This window comes from Trachinotus anak, unplaced genomic scaffold (genome assembly GCF_046630095.1).
Source record: "Trachinotus anak isolate AG129_WGS33_773 ecotype Australia unplaced genomic scaffold, CSIRO_AGI_Tana_v1 ptg000025l, whole genome shotgun sequence".
NCBI classification, from domain to species: Eukaryota; Metazoa; Chordata; class Actinopteri; order Carangiformes; family Carangidae; genus Trachinotus; species Trachinotus anak.
Window position 1 is genome coordinate 16,366,343 of NW_027273876.1, and position 13,995 is coordinate 16,380,337.

The 13,995-nt window shown below is 41.5% G+C and overlaps 1 long non-coding RNA gene across 3 annotated transcripts; it reads right to left on the minus strand.

Moving 5' to 3' along the window:
- Positions 1–517: 517 nt before the first annotated feature.
- Positions 518–13,585, minus strand: LOC139609004 (uncharacterized). Of its 3 annotated transcripts, none has more exons than XR_011685127.1 (5): positions 8,993–13,585; positions 8,805–8,876; positions 8,225–8,338; positions 5,412–6,343; positions 518–5,266 (listed from the first exon to the last, which is right to left on the minus strand). It is a non-coding gene; the product is annotated as an uncharacterized lncRNA (long non-coding RNA). The 3 variants fall into 3 exon arrangements; XR_011685128.1 differs by having other exon boundaries at positions 518–3,191; positions 4,217–6,343; XR_011685126.1 differs by having other exon boundaries at positions 518–6,343.
- Between the last annotated feature and the right edge of the window lie 410 nt (positions 13,586–13,995).

Sequence of the window (13,995 nt, forward strand, 5' to 3'; positions counted from 1 at the left end):
AACTTAATAAATTGGCACTAATTGCAAGGATGCATGACTCCCCTACATGACAAAGAAAACAAAGATAACACTGATAACAAAGATAAGAGTGAAAGATGAATGGTCTGGAGAAAAATAAAAGAACTACAGTTCCTGGTAAAGTTACACAACCTTAAACCAGCACACTCTGTACATCTGGTGTGTGTGTCATTAGCTGTGAAGCAGTTAACTGTACAGTCGTATTTGTTTTTGGCACAGACATTCCAGTTGTCAAAATCACATGAAATTACCTACAATTCTCTTTTCGCCTGTACATCTAATTTCACATTACAGTTCATACTGTACTCCCACGTGATAATAAATGCTGAAAAAAAAAAAAAAAAAATATATATATATATATATATATACATACAATAGGTGTGTGTGTTCTCACTTTTTAAAGAACAAATCTGCCCCTCCCTCCAAATTAGACCACTCTTTCCTCATCTTTCTGATATGTTATTACTTTCATTTTTGATATTCCACCCTAACTTCCTGTTTCAAAATACTAAGATTGCCAATATACTGTATATTGGCAGTGTGGTCTTTGAACTTTTCATACATCAAAACTTTTTATATGTCATATGTGTTACCATCTTCCAGGATTTAGATTAACCTGGGCCCTAACAACAAACACTCCACTCATGGTGGGTGTCTTTTGTGTGTGCTTGCGTGTCCTCAACTGCCTTCCCAAACACTGTTCAATAACCAGTTTTAGGTAAGCATACACACTTGCCATTACACAATTCATAAGCCACAAAGTACTGTTTAGATTATTTTTAATATGAAAAAATTTGCATGTGATATTGCAGGGTCAAGATTATGTGGTCTGGCTGTGTACTCACCCAGGAAAATTTGAGTTTGGATATTGATGCAAAGTAAATGCATGAGCCATCATGGCTGCCACTGTGGGTGCAGGCCTCCCTTGTTGTGCTGGCATGGCACCTCCAATCAGCTGCCTGTAAAGCTGTCAGTGGGGACCGCAGACCCTGGAGGTACACAGTACTGAGCCCAGTTAAAAGCCCACAGATCACCCTGCTGGTTTTGTTCCTGAAAAACATGGTGCCTACATACATTAAGAGAGAGGGTGACGGACTGAGATATGTTGCATGTAATGTTGCTAATCCCCTTTTCAAAGCCATAGATCACAGCTTATTTTGTTTTCCAAAACAAAAAAAAAGGGTCCTGTTAGTTGTTTACCGCAGAGAGCTTAAGAGAAATTCCACAATATGAGGTCATTACCTTTGGTTTCAATCATGCACTCTGGCAGGTCATATTTCTCTCAGCGTATAATTGTGTCTGCCTGCAGCTAATTATTTGTGTAAACCTGAGCAGGCTACTGCTGCTGGGTTTTATAGGACATATTAGTTATTTTAAATGACGTTGAGCACAGCAGGAAAACAGTAACAGGCAGTTAAAAAAAGACTGACACTTGTGTATGTGTGTGATTTTGTGATGGTTTGGGGCATGTTTGAGAGCAATGCCACACAAGTATTGGAACTCATAACAGTAAACTTAAAAATATTGGATGAACAAACTTGCTTACGTGGCTAATAACTGGAATTATAAATAGAAAATTATAAAATGAAATAAAGCCTATTTACCTGCAGACAGATCTTGGAGAGGTTGTGACACAAGTCGGGGAAAATGCAGTTATAAATTTCTAGTTAGAATATATAATGTATATTAAAATGCAGTTAGGATGTGGGCAGTTGTGGTAGAAGCAGTAGAAATGAGTGAAAACAAACCCTTTTGCAGTTTGAGTTTCATGCTCTTTGATTGTTGTGTATAGTTCACAGAAAATTCATTCAACTGTCAACTGTCACCCTTGAACAGCACAGCTGCAACAACTGCATTTATCTCTTACTCTTCAGCTGCTTTCATCTGTTACTCTTCAAATGGCAATCCAACTGCTTTCAGTCATTACAGATTAAATGACATTTCATCTACATTTTATCTTTTGACACTTACAAATCAGCTGACATATCAACTGCATTAATGTCTTTTTCTTAAAGCAACATTTCTCCTTTCAGTTCTCACACTTCAAACCCTTTCAGGTTTGTTTATGCTGTTCACTATCTGCAACTGCTGCTTTCAGTTCTTACGCTGGAGCTGACACTCCAGTGGACATTGTCTTTCAGTTTATACACTTGAACTAGCACAACCTCCACTTCAACTGACACTTAAATTTATCACCCACACTCTGGCCAGCGTTTCAACTCCTTTCAGTGTGTGAACTTTAAATGAATCATCAGCTCCTTTCAGCACCTTCACTTCAGCTGATATTTCAACTACACTCAGCACTTGCACTTCAGATCTTATCAGCAGTGCTACTCAGCTTCTTTCAGTATTTTTATTTATGCTGCCACCTCAACATCAGAAGCTTCGTGTCTTTCTTGTTTTAGACATTTCAAATGGTTCAGCTGCAAAGCTTCAGCAGACTGCACACATACATTTCCTTCAGGCAATGGACCCCCTTCCTCTCTACATCAGAAACCTTTTTGACCAAGGTAGGAAAAAAATGATAAAATCATTCAATATGTCTTAAATATAGAGGTTCCACTCTGTAAAATGTTATGATTGTCCCCAGTAAGAAGTTATGGTATAACTTACTGTATCTCTTCCAGAAAAGATAATTTATTATATTTTTATACCATTAATCATTTTGTCAGTTACTTTATGGTAAATATCATGCTGGATGGAGCCTCTTGTATATACTGCACATATAAAAACATGTACACATGTTAAATCACATTAGAAGAAGCCTGTGAGTAGCAGGAGAGCTGTTGCTTTTCACATTGTGGTTTGGTAGAGAACAGAGGTGAAGTCAGATAGACAGTCTGCAGACCAGTGCAGAGCACCACCACAGAGTAGTGCTGCTCTGCCAGCCAGACCCGGCCTGCAGCGCAGTCCTGGCATCAGCCTCCAGCAGGACTGTAGAAAGCAGTCGCCTTTTCATGTTGCTTTCACAAGCTTAGCTCCTACTTGTCAGACAGACATTAGCGGTCATTACCACCGCGCCAGTTTTTACATTTTATGATTAGATATCTCTCCTCCTTTTACTTTGACCTGTGTCACTCCAACAGGCACTGCAGCTAAAAGGTTTGTCACATGGTGAGATTTCCATTAGGTGCAGGGTCTTTGCCAAGTCAAATGCGCCAGGTTTTCACACACTGTAAACACACACATGCACAAGAAACAGGCAAGCACGAATGTTACTGAAGTTCAGCCAATGTGAGAATTTAAAGGTCAGCACTGATATGAGTACTGTTATGTTCGAGTTGCTAATATTTTGAACAGACTACCAAGGGGGACTCTACGGAAAAAACATTCTAAGGCATTTATGGTCATGATACTGTACATCATTGTTTCCAAAATATTTTTGGAACTCAAATACCCTTACACTGATACCACCCATCATGTTCCAAAGGTGAACTGATTTTAAACTGGATGTGATTTAATACTATTGAATATGTTTTCATACAGTTCAACCATCAATGATTTGATTGGTTTGTACTACTATGTGGAAAGTGAGACAGCTGGACATTTAAACTGTATATCTGCTACATTTATTTCAGCTGTTTATCCATTACCACTGTGTTTCAACCATTTTACCACCTAGCTGTTTCTGCTAACTTTCCAGTTTTTTATGCGCTCAGTTGCAACACATGCACAAACACACAACTGCGTCGGTATCCCGTTGTTGGGAATCGTTGCTGTACATGGTCTTAGTTGGTCGGAGTAATCACACTGCAGTAGTTTTCCAGTTTAAACAGGCTCAAATTGTCAGAAATGATGAATAAATCCTCGGCTTGGCTTTGTGTTTCATGCAGCCTGGAGTCTTTTGGACAAAGAAATAATGACCTTTTTTTATCATGAACTGATACCTCTGAGAATAAGAATGTTCACAGTAGTTTAGGTGTTGTCGTAAGACTGACTGGCATAGACACTTTCTTCAAAATCGACAGGTTTACATGGACAAGGAAAGGTGTTACACATAGATTAGTGTACTGAAAAGATACTAACCTACTAACATCTAGTGAAGAAGATGTGGCGTGTGTACATGAGTAAGCCAAAGATGATTAGATGTCAATGCTAATAAGTGACAGTGTTACTAGGTGATCTCTAGTGGTTGTTGAGGTGTTGCTAGGTTGTTGATTGATGTGCTCAGTGTCCATTCAGGCCAACATGAACTTACAGACAGAAATGAACAGCTTGCATCCATCCACGTACATGAAGCAAGTCATTCCTGGGCAACAAGCCATCCCAGTTGAAAATACAGAGGGATGGAAGAGAAGATGGATGGAGAGAAGTTTGCAGCCAAGCCTGTACCGCCTGCAGCAGAGATAATCAGAGCTCCTACTCCTTAGTTACCAAGTACTTTCTGTTTTTACTGTGCGGGGGCAGAGCTGGGTAGAGCTCCAACACACATCAGAAAGGGTGGAGTGAGCACTACAGTAAGTAAGAGTCAGATAAGGCAACAGAGAGCAGCACAATGTGCGTGTGGGTGAATGTATGTGTAGAAATATTCTTAAAAGCAGAACTCGAGAGTATCAATTGTGTTAAGGTAGTTTTTAACATTTTTCTGTAATCCACTTACATTTGTTTGAATGTGGACAAGGCTTTGTGCGAACACACACTCACTCACTCACACACACACACACACACACACACACACGTGCAGTACAAGTAGAGTCAGAGCAATAATACTGTCAACATCAGCAGTAAGACGGGTAGGATCGCAGCCCTGCCACTGTCTGCCACCTTGTCATATAAATCTTTACAACACAACTCCCTGGCACACGCTGGGGTGTGGATGGATGTTCCCTCACTGTGTGCACAGATGGTGTGTGTGCAACTACATGTGTGTACATGCAAAAAGATTTGCTCTTAATCGAAACCATATAAACCTGGGTCTGTCAAGACCATGTACTTGGTTATGTGTGCACGCGTGTGTGTGTGCGCGTATGAGTGTGTTGACATTGACAGTATTATTGGGCTGTTCAGCACAGCTCGGGATGCTGAGTGATGTACAGGCTGGAGGTGCTGAGGGATGAGGGGTATGCCTAAGTGAAAGGCCTGTGCTGCTCTCATGTAGCAGTGGTGCTACTAGTGTGTGTGTGTGTGTGTGTGTGACAGATCATATGAACGTCTGCTCACCTATGTTAACACTGACCTGTCCTTGTCTTATAATCCACTGCACTGCTTTAAGGCGGCATTAACTTTTTTTTTTTAATCTGCGAAATGACTAACAGACATGACAAACTAGTTTCAGATTACATCCCTGTTTTTCCAGTCATATAAAATATTAACCATTTGTGTAAAATTTTGTCATAATTCCTGTGTGAAGTCTTGAATATTGGCAAAAAAGCATTTTACAAGATCACACTGACCTTGCCTTTTGACCTTTGACCTCCAAAATCTAATCAGTTCATCCTTGATTCCAAGTGAACGTTTGTGCCAGATTTGAAGAAGTTCCGTCACGGTGTTACTGAGATAACTGGTCCACGATAATGGTGCTCAAAAACAAAATGATAAAAACAGTGTCAGGGAACTTTAAAGGTGCCCTGTTAAGAGCAATAGTTTGGTGGGTGGGCCCTGTTTTCTTGTTTTTCACAGTATACAGCAACAGTTGATGGCAATAATGTGGCAAAAAATGTTGCAATACATTAGCAAAAGGGAGGGGAAGAGGAGAACTGTTGATGTAAATATGGATGTGAAAAAGTATGAAAATATATTTTTTTTAAAATGCATGCTTTCAACACATTCGTAAAGTCTTAAATGTACACACTTTGTTTTAGTGAGAAACACCAGTGAGAACACCAAATCTAAAAAAAGAATCCAGGTACTTTCAACTACTAAATTAGGCTGATAAAATAGATGCATTGTTACGTAAAAGCCTAACCCATGCAGCTTTAAAGTTTGCCTGTAAACCCATTATTCATTAAAGAGCTGATTAAAGCTAAAAGCTTCTAACAGTATCGAAATCAATCTTGTGTTTAAAAGGACAGAAAAGCAATAAATGATGTCACTATCAATTAAAGTAATGACAATCAGAATGTATATTAAAACCCAATGAAAATGATTGTTTTGGGTTGATTAATTACGCTGACCTTGATGTTAAAAGTAGTAAAATATATATATATGTGTGTGTGTGTGTTTGTGTGCACGCCTGCCTTCAAGTCCTTGGCGAGCTGCTGCAGTCTTGGCCGGGGAGGCGGAGCTGCTGCTGGGCACCTTGTCTGAATCATATTCATTATCCCTGCCACTGGAGCCCTAATGCGGCTTTATGGGGAGCGTGTGGCGTCCCACAGGACAAATTAGGCTGCAGATTGAAGCATTTGAGAAATAAAAGTAGCCATTCAAAAAGCAGATTGTTCCAGTTTTGTCATTAGTTTCACTGCTGGGCAAAGAGAGGATGTCTGAGTTGGCCTATCAGAGATATTTGCTTGAAAGGTTTTATTCCTATAAAGGTATATTGAGAGAAAAATAAAATCAAAAATGTACTCAACCCTAGAAAATGGTTATTTTATTTTGATCGAACAAAATGTTCATTTTGTTATCCCTTTATACTTTCTCTGAGGTCCTATTAAATATAAAACATAATCAAAATATAATCAAACCTTCACACACAATCTCTCTAAAAGACACACTATCTCAGGATTACATTCAACTCTTGTAAAAATACACAGGAATAAGTGGCGGCAGGCTACCACCAATGAACACTAATTGTGTGTGTCGTTCCTCTTATAAAGAAGCAGTTCACCAATTCATGTGGAGCTGTTATTGCGCAGCTCGCGACCCTTGTGAAAATGTTATGGTAGGGAGGCTCTGGATTAGGTGTCAGCACGGCGGTCCACAGCTACTGAATAGTGGGTCCAAGAAGGGATTCGGGGGTGGGGGCGCAGTTTGAGTTTGTTGGAGTGAGTGAATGGAGTGATGCCCCATGTTATCATACACCCCGGATTCATCCCTTTAAATATGATATGTTTTTGCCCATATGGAGTAAGTAATGTGGCTGCATATGTCATGTGACTTCTCAATCGACGACAACTTTATTGTCATTTTGTTGTATAGCACACAAGTTAGGTTTATTTTTAATATACTTGTATGGATGTAAGCAAGGTTTTTAGTTGCATATTACCTGCTACCCACATATATAATCTTACAGCCACTATGTTGCTTCTACAGTTGGACGGCAAAACAACAGCCTCAGTTTGGCCATATTTCTGAAGGGACATTTGAAAACTGGAATGTGTTTACAACTCAGCAACATCTTTATCAGCAACTGAAATGAGAAAACCAAAGCCTGGGTGAAGCCACAGTGCTATGAGAAAGCAAGCACCACAGCTGGGCGTGATGAAGTACACTCCCCCAAACATGCAACACTTTAAGTCTTCAAAGTTCTTAATGGACGCTGCTAAAACATACACTAATGAGAAGCTGACTTTCTGTCTCGGGTGGGGGGTTACAGCATTTTTAAGGTCCAGCCTATGATTTTGACACAACCCTAACAGCACCCAGATCTATTCCATTTTACTATTGAGAGATGCTTCGAAACTGAACACAGTTTAAAGTTACATTTTCATGTTTATTCAGTTGTATTTTGGTAATTGTGGGGTTCCACAGACATTAAAATAATGGCTTTATACCTTTAATGGCTTCATCACTGTACTGTGATAACTGATACATATCTGTTGTCTCAAAGGTTACACTAATATCACCCAACCTCATCTGACAGTACGAGTGAAAGAAACAGTGTCAGTGCTATTAAGTAATCAAAGACTTTATCTCAACCATACACAGGTCATTGTCTGTGCAGTGATTCTCTGGCCAGTTTCAGTGGCGGCCCTGTCAGCAGTCCACATGGTGGGGATGTGCCGTCAGAAATCTCCTCTCTCCCCTCGCCTCTCTGACTGCTCAAAACCCTGGAGGAAAAGCCTGTACGAACAAGCCAGACTATCAGACTCCAAAAGCACCGGGACCCCCCAACCCTCATCATTTCCCCCCTCCACATGAGTCAAAGGGCCCTTCTTTTCCATGCCAGCTGACTGCAAAAGGAAAGCGAGGAGAGCAAGGGCAAGGGGAGAGGAGTGTGGCCTCGGGAGTGTGTGTGAGTGTGTGAGTGCGAGGCGGTGCAGCGTTGATAGAGGGGGAGATGGTTAGAAACTCTGAGTTAAACCATCTCACTCCAGTTGTACTGTACCTTCTTAAACTGACGGTTCGCTTATCGCCTGCACTGAACAGTGACTGTCCGGTCAGCGTGTAGCAACTGTAACTAGGTGTGGCAAGCCTGTCCGACTTTGGACTTCTCTGCATGCTGAAACAGTGTGCATGGGGCATTAATAAACAGTCTGGATAATGGTATTTTTTTTTAGCCTTTACAAACGCCAAAGAACAGAAGGAGGATTCTAAGGATTAAACAATGTTCATCTAATCTGATGTCAGATGTAAATGTGAGCATCCGGCTGAAGAGTTTACCACCTGTAATAGTAGTTACCTAACCACGTGTTGCTCGCAAGGACAAAGAGCATTTCACTAGCTCACTATATTTTGTGGAGTTATGGTTTATGTTAAAACGAAAGCCCTGTTCATGATGTAAGGATGCACTAACTCCCTCACTCATTTTTATGTACGCCTAATTACGACTAATCTGTGCTACATTACAATACAAGAACAAAGCTGTTCAGCCTACTGTATGAAGTCATGAAGTGCATGTTAGGAGCTATTTGTAAGTTTTGCTATTGCTTCATAGCCAGTGTTAGCATTAAAGGCTGTTTACTTACTAGTCGAGGAGAAACGTTGCGAGTTCAGGATCAAACTTCATTCCTCATTCGCTCACCAAGAGATGTCTCCAGCTGTGGAAAGCAACACCAACGTTAACTCTTGTCCCTATCACGTCTTTTCTTCTACTGAAGTTAGCATGCTAACCAGCCAGCCCCGGCCGGTCTTGTCACTTTCGATAGCTACTCACTGTAGCCTCCAATCTGCCTCGAAGATGTAGAGCGGTTGAGAAGTGTCTGGCCAGTAAAAAGAGCCTTTTACAATGTTTTAAGTTAACAGTCAGCTGTTAACATTAAAGCAAGAGACAGCGTTTTCATCCGGCTAACATAGTTAACATGTGCTCAGCTAGCTAGGTAGCTATAGCTAATTAAATCTGCCAGCTACAGCTCTCATTTCAGCTGTTAAAATCTACAGGCTAAGAGTAAGAAGCCGTTATGTCTACCTCTGTCTTACCACCTGTTTAAAAAATAAAAAATAGAAAATAAAAAAAAGAATTTCAAAGGTAAATCTTCCACCATTATGCTGTAAACTGAATATGAAAGCTTGATATAGCAACAACAAGCAAATGGCCAAATAAGATCATTCCTACAAAAAAAGAAAAAAAAAAATCTGATTTATTCTGTCAATTATTATTACGCAAAATATTTGTTCTACAGCAGATTTATTACAGAAGAAGATGCTGCAATAAAATACGCCTGCCACCAACTTCAGCGGCCATACACACACACACACACACACACACAGTGCCAATCCTCTATTTCCCTGCCTCACATCACATAGCACCTAAACCTCACGCACAAACAAACACACATGTCCAAAGTGTTGAAGACGAATCCCACCTGCTTAATGAACACACATATTAACAGCGCGCACACACACACACACACACACACACACACACAGTTGCCCAAGAGCACCTTCCACACACAAAGTGAGACAAGGTTTCCTCCACATTTCCTCCCCCATGGGCTGGAACATGTTCCTGCAGCACAGTGCACCCTCACAGTCCTTTGCTGAACAAGCAGCACTATTTCTAATAAGGCAGAAAAATAAATATGGAAAGTCAAATTATACTCTGAGTCATATTGCATCGCGTGTTAAACTGACACACAATAACAAGTCATTCACGTGTGCTACCAACGGTTGTTATTAATGAAACCGGAGGAAAATACCCATTCAGTTTGGGGTTTCGAATCAACTTTCAAACAGCACACAATAAAAAAAAAAAAAAAAAACAACAACATGCGAAATAAGATGAGAAAAGCAGTAAAGAAAAACATTTATTTTTGACAAGGAGGTACGTTGTAAGTGTTTGGAGGAAAGGGATGTTGGACGTTTGACGAGTGAAACGCCAGAACAGGATGCATCAGGGATGTGTCAAAGCTGAAACTGGTGGAATAGCTGGCACCTCTGGACATCTACGAGCACAGGGACACACTCACATTTACAAACACACACAGAAAGACACATTCTGCAGCGAGACGGGCAGGCGTCCATCACCTGCGCCGCTCCTCTCCTGCCTCTCCGGCGCTGGCAAATTAGCAGGAATTTGTCAGGGAGGGGCAATTGTTTTCTCTTTAAACGGGGCTTGTTTTCGCTGGGGAAGTCTCTCTCTTGCATGAAAATTGTGTGAACGGCGGTGAATGGAGGCCTTCATAAGCTGCGAGGTGGCTGTGGTCTCTGCTGCCACGCTGCCAGCCACGCGTCCTCTCCCACAACTCTCACGCCGATTGGCCCGACTGGATGTAGGACTCCTGAGGGCCTCGACTTCAGCAGGTCTCAGACTACAGATGACAGCAAACTGACCTTATTCAAGCGGCTGTAAACAACTGGTTTACCAAATATGATTGTGTGGAGAGATTGATAAAATATATAATGAGAAGTAGCTTGTTTGTGTCTGTGTTTTCTCTCTTACTTATTAAAAGTTGCACGAGATGTTCCGCCTAGTCCTGTTAAATCTCACGAAATAAGTTTGGTGCTTTTAAATGGGTACACATGATGCTGTACACAGTAAAATGTTGAAATGCCACTTTCCTTTATGTAGACTATTAATCCGGGTGCAGTTCATAGTTCTTAGTTTTAAATTTTCAATAAACCTTTACTTAAGGCCAAGATGGAGGTGTTTCAGTTGGACAATGCTAAGTAAGATTTAACTGGCTCTCGTCCCAGTGTTGAAACACGACCATATCCACTTTGCTGTGATTCACTCAGCTGGACCGTGGATATATTAATAGAGCCAGATATGGCAAGGTGAGTCAGCCCTGCTCTCTCTTTGTCCCAACAATTTGTCCTGCCAACTGCAATACTGCAAAAAAACAACAAAAAAAAGCAAAACTTTACCAGAAAATATTGCTGTAACCACTGAAATCTTCCCTTACTTGAAGCTAAACCCAGAGAGTGAAGAGTAATCAAGTGAACGTGCAACTGAACACAGATTCTGAATGAACATACTCTTGCAGCACGGTTAGCTGACAACCATCCCAAATGAGAGCGACAAACAGTGAGTTCAAACAGACCGACACTGCAGCCCTCCACAGCCTTTTTCGCTGACTAGTGTGATAGATGAGTATGACACCTGTAACCATGGTAACAGTGCACACAGTGGAGATGGTGACAGGTATAGCACCAGAATGATTGGAAGACAGGAAAATAAAAGGCATGACAAAAAGACTAAAGCTAACAAAACTCATTGATTAAAATGTGACTGAAAAAGTCAGGCGCCACATTTAACGCTGAGTTGCATTTTGACTTTTTGCCGGGTGACTTGAGCTCTGCCACAACTGGAACCATGTTGAGACCACTTTGAGTGCATCCTAAGGGCTGAATGATTAGGGCACACACTCCACATAGGCTCAGATGCCCTGAGCAACAAGTCTCTGGTTCGACTCCCAGCCAGCTGGACTATATGCTGCATGTCATTCCCCTACCATGCCTGCATTTCCTGTCTGTCTCAAATGAAGGCAAAACAAAATAACTGAAAGATTTTCCGTTTCATGTTTGAGCATGTATTTTATGTCTGTGGGGATCTACACTGTCCTGTGTTTTCTATTTGTTTGTTTTTCTTCTATTTACATCTACACTCCATTTATGTTTATTCTATTTATTGCATCCTTGCATACATGTGACTCCATGCTGTAATGTAATGTTAAGCATTCCGAGTTATGAAATGCACCACATATTAATAAAATTCCCTTTCCTTTTGGGTGATTTATAGTCGATGACACTTGTGTTGATGTGCTATTTATGAATAAAATGCAGCTCCGTGCCCACCTTTCACTCACTCTCCGCCAGGTGTTAAATTTTTCATGCTTAGAGTGAAGATAAATAAAAATGAATAAAATGAATAACGGCCACATCTTGAGGCCATTCAGGCCCGTGTCTCAGCCACTACATGTTCCTCTCAGTCTCTGTCACCAGGACGAGTGGACCTCACATTCTCCCGTCAAAAACAATATGCTTCATTTAACTTTGCTTCACACTCACACCGTTCCACACATTCACACCTGGGAGCTGCCCAGTGACCACAGTCCTCTACTGTTGGACGCACAGCAGTGTTAGCAGGTTGAGTGCCTTGCTTAAGGGCAACACACTTGCTTTGAACACACATGTGCGCGTGAACTCTGCCAGCCTGGTTTTCGCAGCTGTTCTTGGCCTCGCAGCCTCAGCATTTCAAGTCTGACATTTCTATTAATCATGTCCACATCCTACCTAAATCTCCCTCTTTCTGCTCGCTCTAGTTTTCCGGGAAGACTCGTGTATCCTCTGTCATGTTCTCCATAGTGATCATCCCATATGACACTTTTGTTTACATGCAAGGCTCTGAGGCAGCTAATGAGAAAAGACTCGATGGAACATGACGTTTTTAGAGATTTATGGAGATTTTCCTTCTAATGTGACACACACACACACACACACACACACACACACACAAACATACAGCGGTGTAGATGGAGTCAGCAGTGTGTGAGGAGGAAGTGTGTCAACTCTGAGTAAAGCAGGTAGATGTGTGTGTGTGGGTGTGGAGGACAGAGAGACCAATACAAATTTGATAGAGACAGGAAGATGGTGTGAGAGAAACACCCCTTATGTGCATTTGTGGGTTCACTGTTTATTTGGTGTCATCTCAAGTGTGTCTACAGGAACTTGTGACCAAGTAATGCGTGTGAGTGTGTGTTTCTGTGAGGGTTTGCTGACCACAGATGAGTGTGTCCTCACCAGTGTCATCTATCTCCACAGGACTGTGTCTGAATCACAGCCGTGTCTGGTCTACTGTCAGACGGCATTAAAACACATGCCCTGCCCTCACTTCCAGTAACAGAAGCTTCAAAAAAAAAAAAAAAAAAAAAAAACACTTCCTGTTTTTCAGTCTTCACGCATCACCCTGTAGAGCTTGCAAACACACGTGTGAGTTGCTCTAGCTGTGTCCAACTTCAGGGGCCGCATCCTTCGGAGGCCGCATTTGTAGACGGATAGCTTCACAGCGGCGCAGCTAGACTGTCCCATTTCAAAGGCTCCCTCAAATGCAGCCTTCTTTTCCTGGGCGATAAAGGCTCCAATGGGTGCACCATTCGTGGGTGGGCCAACAGACAGCCTGAGGATTACAGTTTTAAATATCAGCATTGGCCAACTGCCTTAAAACCTCAAGTTTTTGTGGAAAAAAAGTTACCTGTTTTCAAAGTTACTAAGCAACAGGACACAATGGTAAGGGCGGGCACAGCTGGTGGTGACTGCCGTAAACCGCCTTCGCTGGAGGATTCAACCCCCGAATTGGGTTGCAGCCAATGAGTCCAGCCTCTGCTCTTTCATTGGTCAGAGCTGTGTTGTAGCTCAATCAAATCACGACCATTGGTAAAAGTTCTCCAGTAGTTATTTGACTCAAACAATTATAAGAAACGTGATGGACAAGGAACAGCACTTCAGACTGCTCACTTTTACCACCTGATTAATTATTGTGACAGTAAACTTCCCTCATGCTCATGGCAAACACAGCATGTGTCATATTACACACATGAAGAGGCGTCATCCTCGCTCCTAAAAGTTCCCTTGATGGTTTCATTGAGCGACTCGGCTCTGAAGTCATTGCCTCGATATCTCTGTTAAATATGACTGTTAATAACTGGAGACTTTGATGGTATCCCACAGCCTTCCTCTGCTTCCCCAGGTATCATTACATAACTGAAGCACTGGACCTTA